This window comes from Mya arenaria, chromosome 3, assembly GCF_026914265.1.
Source record: "Mya arenaria isolate MELC-2E11 chromosome 3, ASM2691426v1".
Classification (NCBI taxonomy): domain Eukaryota; kingdom Metazoa; phylum Mollusca; class Bivalvia; order Myida; family Myidae; genus Mya; species Mya arenaria.
The window spans coordinates 91481463-91493690 of NC_069124.1; the positions used below are offsets into that span (position 1 = coordinate 91481463).

Consider the following 12228-nt stretch of genomic DNA (forward strand, 5'->3'; position numbering starts at 1 on the left):
TACTCGTAAATATGGTTGGTATTATTTTATTTTGTACTGTGATGATAAGAAATATTACTGTGTCTCAAGCATTTAATGATTTTTGCCTATCAATTATATAGTTAATATGTTTTCATGAAAAAGTTTAAAAATTATAATAGGGTCATACAAGAGTAAATTAAATCAGTAGGGCACTTATTTAATAAAACAAGAAAGGATTTTTTTTTCAAGAAGGACATTTGCAGATACAAAGTCACACGGTGCAAGATTCCTCCTCGTATGCGACCGCGCACCCCGGTTTAGTGAGTGTAGGATGATACCCCCCCCCCCCGGATGATTGCCCCCCAGACATTAGCCCCCCAGACAATAGCCCCCCTGCATATATATAAATGACTTTACATATATACACTCTTTTAAATTGGCATATTCATAAAACTCATAAAACATTAAAAAAATGCCATTTAGTGGTCCTTTTCTGGTTCTCTATACAGACTTGTGAATCAAGTGTTCAGCGAACAAAACCTATAGTTATAGTTCAAACAGTGCATTTGCAAATGTCCCTATTACCATCTAACAGAATTGTAGTGTTGAAGGGTACAATGAAGGGTGGCCAATGTTGTGGGAATTAGTGTTACAAGTTCGATTTTGACTTGTAAAAATAATCCTCACAATTTCGAGTCATTGAGGTTTGAGAATATCATACAAATTTGCTTAAATAAACTGGTTATAATATGCATTTTAATATTGGGGGGGGGGGGGATATCGTCCGTTTTTTCACTAAGACGGGGTGGGGGGCTATCTTCCGGGAGGGCTATGGTCCTAGGGACTAATGTCTGGGGGGCAATCATCCGGGGGGATATTATCCGTACCTCCGGTTGAGTAGTGCAGCTTCACCGAGCCCGAGCCACACTGTCTTAGCGGCACGTGCATTTGACCAGCTTGTGGTATTAGCTGACATAACTGCGAGTCGCTGTTTAAGTGCAGACAAAGTTTTATCGTTCAAATGACTCAAGTCAAATTAAGATGTTAAAAGTTGGTTTTTTATTAATTCCCCTTATACGTTTAATTGTCACGTGCGGCTATTGATATAATGTACCATTATTATTTAATAGAAGAAGTACAAAGATCCTAGTTAATTCTCTAAGTGTTTCCATTACAAAGGGTCTTTTCCCGTATATGTCAAATTTGGGAGTAGTCGGTCCCTGCTAAAATTAAAATGAAATATGGAATCATTGTTGTGACTCGGAGACCTATGCATATCACTGATTAGAAACAAGAGATGTCTAGTTGGTTTGGTTTTGGTTATTTTAAATGCAAAACAGGCATTGCCTTTCGAAGCACACACTAGTTAACTATAAATGTCAATATATGAGATTACTTTCTTAACATGCACTAGTTCACAAAGCCAAAAGTAACGCCGAATCATTGATATCCTCATTAACATTGTTATTATTTATGGCCTTTCTCAACAAAATGTTTGCATTGGTGGGCCGCTCATGAAAAAAACCCTGCAGTAATAAAATTTTACCAAATAAGCTAAATCAGTAAAATCTTTTTTTTCTTACTCCTATTTGTATTCCTATAAACAGCTGAAATAAAAAACAATTATATACTATAGTAAATATATATTATTATATTCATAGTAAAAACGCAGCAGCTAGCTGCCAGCAGCACAGCAGCTAGCTGCTGTTGCTGCTAGCAGCTTGCTGCTATGCTGCTGTGCTGCTAACTTCACTCACATTAATTTGTCTTGTTTTGTTTTAATAAACCGATCTATTAGCAAAATAATGGATGGTTTATTAAACAAACCGTATATTTTTCTTCATCAACGTGACCTTCTCAATAATATAATCTGCAGAACAAGGAAACAATATTCTTGTTCATAGCTAACAAACGCTGACAGGAGCGGTATGTTGCTTGTTTTCTTGATTGGGAGACGGACATATACTACAAAACGTTTCTTTGGTATAATTATTTTTAAGTGTATAAAGATTCGTTTTGCTTAGCACTTGGATTGGATATTTGCCTGATGAAATAATAAAACTGCTATATTATCACTTTCTTTAGTTAACAAATTGAGCAGAAACGAAATAACATTGCAATCGTTTCCAGTGTTTTGAGTATTCAATGACATTCTTATATGAATTATCACCACCATTTATATTTAATTTAGCAGTTTTCGTCTCTTAATTGCTTATTTTACTGTTATTTATCTGCTTAATGCGCTTCATGCACCAGTTCTGTTTCTTATCTCCGAAGTGTACTTAACATTCTGTTTCTTTTTACATTCACGCTAAATTTTGTTAAAAATTCCACTTATCGAACATTAGTTGGCATCGACAACGCCTCTACTTTCACCGTGTTTATTTTGGAGGCTGATTTGAATCATTTTTTTCTTTGATCTTAAGAAAATGTGTTGCCTAATTGAACACGTCAATATTCCTATGCAACAATTGGATGAAGAAATGAAGGAATTTAATGAACCAATGTTTTACTTGAAATAATTCATATTGACATGAATATACCGTCCATTAACATCAAGTGGCATCATCAAATGTGGAGATTTCAGAAGCCATATTAAAATTGGCAATATCTTAGACATACTGGCAGCGGGTTGATCCGGGGTCTTGTTAGTGTACGCTGTAATATAAACAGTCGTATATCATACTTTCAAAGTCTCTTTGATGGACAGTTAGCCGGAAAAGATAACTAAAATTGCATTTGCCAGCAACCACTGATTATATCAATGAAAGAAATGAAAATTATTTATACTTCAGAGCGTAGCAGCTTTTGAAATAGTGGTCAACGTTATAAAAGCAACATTGAACTGAGGTAGGAAGGGGCACGAAATGTTTCTGACATTTCGGGAAGGGGATGCATTAGATTTTCTCTTTTAATTAAAATAATACGTAAACATTTATATTACATTTATCGAGTTTTTTTTTACAAACTCATTCTTAACTTTATCTGATCTTTTTTGGAAATGGGTAAGATTCAGGCTTGGTGAGGAGGTAGGAAATTGGTAGATCATGCTCCTCATATTTGACGAGAGAGCTACACGGTGCGGTATATCCACCTGTCCGTCCCGTTTCTTCGCCATTATAACAGTTTTTAAAATAAATTAACTCGTAACAGGGTACTGAATAATTGTCATTGTTCCATTGATGTGATATCTATGTTTTACATATATTTTTTCAATGTGCTGATACAATTGCTAGGGGACACGTTTGATAAAAATAAACACAATAACATCATGACAGTTAAATGATTGTACAGATGTAATATTTTCGCTCGCAACCTACAATTCTTTCTTGATTACGTTGTTTGTCATTGGAAAGAGCAATAACAGCCCAAACGGCAACCGTTCCCATAATTATATGTTCGACTGCAACATCATCATTATTACCTCCTGGCCCTCAGTATCAGTAGACAGTCGGGATGTTTCAGAAATAATGATGTGTACTTCATTTAGTATACCATTATAGACTATTTCGGTTGATATATAGTCTTGACCCATCTAATTACAAATTGCTGTTCCCCTCGTTAGAACGCTGTTATCTTGTTCGTACTACCGTCATCATTATTATCATCCGAGATTCTCAGGGAGTGCAAATGGCGAAACGTAACAGGCCATCATCGTTTTGCGTCCAGATCCAAGCAAAACGTAATCGTCCATTTCGACGTCTCAATGCCTTAGTAGACGTAAAATGTGTGTACTTACCATACACTATGTCGCAGTGTCTGCTAAGCTGTCTTGGAACATGAGAATTTTCTCCAGTTTCACATTATATTATTTTGTAAAACATATACTAGAATACATGTTGTATTACACCATAACATACAAAAGTTCCCATGTGATTAATAAACAACATATATATATATAATTAAATTTAAGGCTTGTAATGTCCACGTGGCAATTATACGTTGTCTTTGCACAATTATTCGCGGTTGGTTTCGTTTTATCATATTCAAACGGCAGCGTAACATTACATCAACATTTAAAAGCATTTGACCATTTTAGATAGTTGATGTAACAACAGACAAAACCACCGCATCTCTATTAAACAATCAAATACAATTCTGATGATTATACAGTTCTCCAGAGACGGACATCGGTAGGAATGTTTACACTCGATGAAGCACAAGCTTTGTTATGACAAAGTAGCTCTCTAAACATTGTTTCAGGACATATTATTTTTCTGCATTTCCATAAATACGATTGATCTTTTATGGAGTCAGTTGAGGATCGACAAAACGCAATTTGAAATTACTGTTATGTTGTCTGGAATATAATTTGTATACTAATGGTAATCGTAGCTTGAACAAGTGACATCGTAATGGCATGGACTTCACTTATATACAAATCGTTGAGTTGAAAGTGATATCTAACTGTTGTAATGATGGGCGGTGCAGCTTCACTTCATCCTTGTATATAATGTCTTCTTTGTAACTGCGAGATGGGAAAAGATGAACTAAATGGAATAGCGGTCCCTCCTCGTAGTTTTAAACACACGGACGAACAATGCGCATATAATATATATAATGTTTCTGAAAGGATAGGAATATTTAATATTTAGATTTATAAAACAACTAAAATCGTTTAAGAAGGTTCACTTTTCAATCGAAGCGACCATACCTGTAGCTCATTATAAGGTTCGATAGAGAACGCTGCACCCACTCGCATAGCCGATACAATGATCGCGGAGGACAACGGTAATTAAGCCCTCGTGATGCATGAACAGTATAATGAGCAATCAGCTAGTGGCTTACATTTCAGTGTTTAATAATCTTGATTTCTGGTGATTTGTGCAGTTACAAGGTTTATGTGGGTGGTCAAATATGTGCTTCACATGAACTAGCTGTGACGGAATTCCTACAAAAGGTAAGAATTTTATTATACTGTTTAATTTAAAAACAACAACAACATCTTCAGCTTGAACATTCCGAATACGTGTATGTTAAAAAGGCGGGTTTCATATTTGTTTCTACATTAGATGCAATCGTCCAAGGCTCTGAAATATTTGTATGTGGACTCAACAGCGGAAATGTCTATTGTAACGTATCTAAAAGAACTCACCCATTTCATGAATGAACTTTTTATCAAACCTAACTTAAAACGGTAAAAAATAATGCACACAAAAACTGCTTTATAACGCAAAAATGTTTGTTTAGTCCTATTAAGTATTTTTAATAATGATAGCACAAGTAAAATGTAAGGCAAATAAAACAAGTTTAGTAAGGCTTTTAAAATGTAATGTATGCAAATTATGTTTGGTTGGGACGCGATGTTTATTAAAACGAAACTGAACAACATTAATGAACTTAATTCGAGCTATTTGAAGTGTTTGCGTTATAAAAGGTTTCTTTAATATAATATATTAGTTACGGGGACTTATTTCTTCCTTTATTTACTTCAGTTACTTTAACAAAGCAATTTAAAACGAATAAAAACGCAATAAAATAGGTTTTTGTGCATAATAGCTGTTTATTATCTTTATTACCTTTGTGGTAGTTCTGCTAGAATGCACGAGAATGCACTACGATTACTCAATATACTAACAAACATTGTATATATATATATATATACCATATACTTAGGGGAAATCAGGTATGGTCGGCAGTGTTGTGTGAGCGGTTGTTGGCCATATTGTTATCTCCGTCCATCCACGTCCATGGCAGCACCTGTGTTCCTATCAGATTATCATGCCTGATAACACCGGGCCGGGGGTTCATGAGCGGCCAGTTCCGCTTTCTTTAATTAGTTTAATGATTGGTATAATTGGCTGGTAGAGTGCCATATCATTAAGGTTTATTGATTTCGACACTAATCATAGTTCGCGATATGTCGAGATTTGATACGATTTACCACAGGAAAAATCCTGAAAATGTGTATACATGTGTTCTTGAATGTTTGCATGTGTGTCTTGTTTTGGTTGTGGAGGAGGCCTTTCACAGCATTGATTCCGGTAATTTTGTCACTGACACCGTTGAATTATCTTGCTTGCCTTATCCATGTACAAATGTTTGTATTTATCTTCTGTTCTTTCCTCTCCGAAAACAAAGACACAATTTAAATGCTATAGGGAACATATACTGATCACAGAACACGTGACAGGGAAGCGACATGGAAATTAACGTGTTCGCCAATTGGCATACATGTTAACGTATATGAAATATATATAGTTGTAATATTTGTTTTCGCAAAGCTTCGCTATCGAATACATAAGACTGGTCAACATCAGGGCGACTCGTTTCTAACCAGTGAAGTTAAATGCTCGTCCATACTCACCGGTTTTGACAGTTTCATGTGATATAATGTATTACTTTCATGGATACGATATTTAAATATTGACCCAGTTGAAAAAACATGTTTTCCTTTAGATTAAATTTGAACAAGAGAGTCTATTGTATTGTGGGTCCTTTCACCATTTGAACTGGTTAAAAGGCTAAATCTACTTACCATCAATTTCCCCTGCATGAGTCAAATTGTTACATCAATATTGTTAATAGCGAACATTATATGTCAAATATTTACTCTTGATTTTGTTTTGCATATAAGAAAAAAAGGAAACCTCATTAATCATCAATAAAATCCAGCTCGTTTAGACGTTCTGAGTATTGTATTACAATCTAGCTGAAAGAATGTCGGATAATCAATGTTCAAAACATGGAGGAGAGTAAACATAAGAATTTGTTACCTTGAAAACTAGTTCACTAAGTTCAAACCTTAAGATGTTGTTGTTTGTTTGCTTTTGGGCGTTCGAATTACAGCATTCATAAACGGCAATGCTTAAATTTTAATGTCGTTGTTTACGTTTCATTTACAAATATACCATTTGAAACTAAAAAAACTTATTGATTTATTTTTTATTTCTTTGGTTACATGTACATATACATGTATAGTGAATAAACCAAAAATGATTGATATGATGTTCTAATACTAAAATGTCGCACAAAATATCGTTCATTTGCAATTCGCAGTAAATTTAAATTTGATACACGGCCAATAAACTCATTGTAGAACGTTACTATTTATTTATAGCCACCGACTGTCAACATGGTGTAACATTGATATATAAATGCGCATCTTTAATAACATTATAATTAAAATACCTATAATTAAATGTTTATTTGTGCTCTTTTATGCTACGTTTACACTATGTTCCCGGTGGCCACGACAGCCCCGTTTGCCCGAAACGTAATGCGCCGTGTGATTTTGGCCATTTTTGTCTCCATAAACAAGTTTTGTTAGGTTGTGCTAAGTTTCCTCACGTTTTATCAAGGTAACCGTGACAAGCCGTAGGGGCGAACAAGTGGTTCGTCCAAGGCGCACTAAGGTCCGGGCGCGGTCTACCAGGGATGCATGTACGTTGCGTCCCGGTCCGATACGTTCTGATGGGATTCCTCACGTTGTTCACGTCTTCATCCAGTTGTGCGTTTTCCACGTTTTGTCAAGGCTTCCTTCAAACGCGAACACCGCAGAACTTTGGATTACGTTTGTGTCCACGGTATAAATAAAATCCCCCAAACATCAGCAATCACTGTATCTCTGTATCAGAATACTTCGACAAGTAAACATGAATTCCCAAAGATGAAGAAGATTTTGTGTTTTCACCTCAAATGAAACTTAACGAAACGGCTATCGTTCACCCTAGCTTGCCGTGAAAACCGTGACAAAACGAAGCACAACGTGACAAAATGCCGGGGATTACATGTGATTCCCGCCCCCCCCCCCCACGGACGATTTATAAGTTGTGTTACGGCCTATTACGTACTGTCACGTACTGTCACGTGTCATTACGTTTACCCCGTTTTACTATGACCTACTGCGTGTATCATCTACTGTGGCTGCCGTGGCAAATTTTTTGACAGTTTAAAATTCTGGCCCGGCATGCACGGCAATAACGGTCTGTCACGTTTGCATATCTCGTTCCCCCGCGCTGTCTCACGTTTATCCCGTTTTCTCCAGGGTGGTCTTAAACGGGGCTGCCGTGGCCACCGGGAACATAGTGTAAACGTAGCATTAAAGCGAACGAAGCATATTGGCCTCATGTTTTTTTATATTGTCCATTGTCTGATTAACCGAACGTTTGCGCGCAAAATTGAAGTTTATATTCATTCATTATTGTTTACTTTGTTTGATTTCCCCCTGGGGAGACGCAGCTGGGGATATTTCTGAAGTCAATAAGTAGGATATGTTTTCCGCATAATTTAATCTTAAGTCATCGATCTCAGAAAGAATTTAATACTACCTGAAGCCATCATTGCCAAATGTACCCTGGCAACTGATGTAATGAACGCTATCAATGTTTCTTTTCTGTGGATAATTTAGACCTTGGTAGGTTATTATGTTCTCGTCTACCCTTCAGTACAAAATTGGTTTGTAACTTTTACCAAATCAGAAGTAATTCATTTCTACTCAAGTCCCTTAGAATGTTACTAAACGTTTCAAACAAATCAGCTCTATTTCTTAAGTTGAATACGTTCAACATCGTGCACACTTTTTGATATAGTTAGATGACATGAAGTAAAATCTTAAAAATTAGGAATGGGCTGAGTGAGCGTAGCGAACGAGCCCTTCTTCATCATTGAAATATTTATTCAGGTCATTTTACTCACTTAAGAAACCACCTCAATTGCTGACGCATTGTAAATGCAAAATCGGACGCAGGGAGTGTGTATCGGATGAGTGGCAGTAGGTGGACCTTTAAACACCGCGTAAATTGAAATTCATAATGATTATGCCTAGTGTTTAATGAATGCCTATCTGCAATTCCATTGGCTGAGAATGTAGGTTGTTTTCTAAGTTGCAATGGATCGGCTATATAATCGCACTGACGAATGGACAAGCTGAACAATGCTTGATTTTCCTGCCATTTGACGTAAATATCCTTATTGTCTATAATGGCATGTTTGGTCTAGTCTATAGTTAAGGCCAATTTGTTGTCTGAAGAACATAATGGAGCTTTGCCAGCCGGCAACCATTTCGCGGTAATTACAGGCCGGAACAATACTGACCATTATACCTCGGACATAAACACAGTAATTAGCTTTAATGTATATAGCTTAACGCTGAAAATATTGGTATTCAGTCCAAGTTGAATATACTTAACGTATGTTGAAGTGGAAAATGTATGACGTATATTACCATAAACGGCAACTGAAAAGTGACATATGGTTCAAATTCTGATTCGAAAATTGAGCTACTGGGTAGATTACACTGTTGTGGAACATGTGATGAAAACAATATTGAACATGCAACCTTGGCCACGACAAAATTCAAACACACATAGTAATGTACAATGTCCGGTCTGTTGTTGTATCGCCTTACCCCACCCAGCGGCCGGTATTTTACATTATGAACTTATATTTATAAATCAATTAAAAACTTTTTTTGAAGCAAATAACATGTAAAAAAGCAACCCCTAAATCTTCAATGGATTTGAATTTGCAATATTTTACAGCTCAACCCCTACAGTTTCTGTTGTGTATGTAAAACCATGCATTATTTGACATTTGTATTGTACTGTATGGTACCAACTAAACCTACTGTATTTATGTTATGCTCTCCATATATGGAGGAAATAAAAGATCTTATTTAAAATTTAAACTCATAACCATTAAAAAAACAACACCTAATCGCTTTTATCATTTTTGAACGATCTCCATTTTAACTATTGAGTTGATTTCCCACGCGCAAAACATTAAAAACAGCAAGGGCGAATCTGGAATTGCTGAAGTCAATTAGTATGATTATTTTCCTGTATATTTTAATAAAGTCATCGATCTTGTAAGACAGTGCTGACATCCCGCTTTGGCAAATATATCATGGAAATCGGGCATACGTGACGTAGGCTATATGGACAAAATATGTTAGATTCTGACTTGATAGATAATAATTTATCTACATATATGTCCACCTTGATACACTCCCTACAGGACGTATGCAGAGAACGATTCGTTATTTTTTCCCGCATAATGAAGCGACATTAATAGTATTCAACAATGTAAAAGGTAACAATGTTCTTGTTTAACATAGAAAAAAATATTATAGTAAGAAGATACTATCAACGAAATATACAACCAATGTATACATATACGTGTATTTCACCTGTACTATTGACATTACCATGAACGTATGCTTTCACAAGTCTGTAGGTACTCTCACCGAGTTGAATTCAAATTGATACAATCGAGATTATAGGGACAGACCCAGTGGGCATCGCTGACGGAGGTCAGCATTTACAGTCTCCTCACCGAAAAACGTCAGTTTATACGCCAGTGTCTGCTCCTTATACATTGGTTTTGTTTTCCACTTTCACTTGAAACTAATTGCTCTCAGTTTTCAGAATGGAATGTATGGATACTTTTTTTCTAAAAAGCAGCTGAAAATAAAGTCGGCCACTTTTTAAGAATGGTATTTTTTTTTTAGATTTGTTAGGATATGGTGTGCTTATCGATTTCATTACCCTCGAAATTGTTCTTCAAAAAGGTTTATAAATATGACTTGACATTAATGGTATTACATATGTCTAAAATATCGACGATGATTGATCAGTGCCTTGATACCTGGCATTTGGCAAGAGCCGCTTGATACAGTTTTATCTATATTTAAACTTTGATACTACGTTTCCCGAGGTGAAAAACGTCAGTACATCTTGTCAAACGATAGAAAGGGTTTCCATTATGAAGGCCACATTGTAACAACACAATGACAACGACAGACACAATCACAGTAGTCGTAAGTTTTACCACGCTCATATTTAAAGGCACACTTATCAAGACCAATACACACCAAACAAGAGACACATCATTACAAAAACGGTAAACGTTGAGGGTACCGCCTTGGCACGATCATTGAACACTATGAGGGTACCGCCTTGGCACGATCATTGAACACTATGAGGGTACCGCCTTGGCACGATCATTGAACACTATGAGGGTACCGCCTTGGCACGATCATTGAACACTATGAGGGTACCGCCTTGGCACGATCATTGAACACTAAGAAACCACCGGGGATTTACAGCAGTTTGAGAGCGCTCACTAGTCTCATCATTTATCCTCAAAGTGGAAAGATCACACTGGCACAACACAAGACGTCACAAAAATGACATTCTAAGACAGAAGAACAATAAAACAATAACGCAATCGCTTCGTCAACTGATAACTATTTGGGTAACGCCTTTAGGACGGTTAATGAAATCCCTTAGGACTTCATGTCGGCTCATTTATCGGTTTCCTAGAGCTCAACATAACATTTGCACCAACAGGTATTTTACATGCTCCGTCTGAGTTAAAACATTAGATTGACGGAACTTGGTGAGAACGTTTGTCTCTATGCACATTTATTTAACAACGCCACGTATCTTTACAGTAATTAAATATATTGTCCAAAGTACTAGACTGTGCATTAGTATGCAGATGAGAAAATAATCACAATACCATCAGAAAGGTTAATACTTAGTACACGTACACGTAATTCTCGGCCAATATTTCAGCGTTCCATCATTCTACAAAATTTCGTCAAGTTGAAATTTTGGCCAAGGATTGCATCTTTAAAATACAAGCAAATCTAAAATATTTCACACGTGTAAATGCAGAAAATTGCATATTTTTTATAGCCTAAGATATATTCTCAGGTCGTTCTTGTCAAAAAGATATTTAGAAATGAACGTCACTCACTTGTGTGTTTACATCGGTTGTGACCCGTGGTGACCCCACCCTGCTAGTACAACGTGTGAAATATTTTTTTCACGATTTTTTATATCTAAAGGGTAGAAATAACAGCTTATTAATTTGCTAGAGATCTATCTTGTTGAAATGCTTTATTTATTGTATTACTTATTTAGCTCTGTTGTGGAAAACCTGAACCATCTAATGGGCCTAATGGTGTCGGAAAATCAAACATCACTGGAATAGAAGATTGGTAACTTGAAAAGCAGATATGTTGCCGGGAAATCTCATTATGAATTCCTATTTAAGGCGAAAGTTTCTCGTAGGCACACTAAACACTCAACTATGATTGATGTGGTACACAAATTGCGTAAAGTTTACATGTACGTACACAACGCATAGTAGAAATAATACTTTACGGCGGTTGATTGATGAACATCAGTAGCTGATCCTTGAGTGAGTGTCCCCTTACATATGTCAATATAGTTGAACAAATAGACATAAATTACACAAGTATGCATCATTTTAGGCTATTGTTAGCCCACATACCATGTTTGTAGTTTTCAGTTTTCT

The 12228-nt window shown here is 36.1% G+C and overlaps 1 protein-coding gene across 2 annotated transcripts in view; it reads left to right on the top strand.

The window, feature by feature from the left end:
- The first annotated feature begins 4697 nt into the window (after window positions 1–4697).
- LOC128229259 (FMRFamide peptide receptor frpr-18-like) overlaps window positions 4698–12228 on the top strand; it is a 101461-nt gene continuing 93930 nt past the window's right edge. For both annotated transcript variants that reach the window (XM_052941054.1, XM_052941058.1), the window contains exon 1: window positions 4698–4861. The gene's annotated coding sequence lies outside the window, so the exon portion shown is untranslated. The remainder of the gene's footprint in view (window positions 4862–12228) is intronic.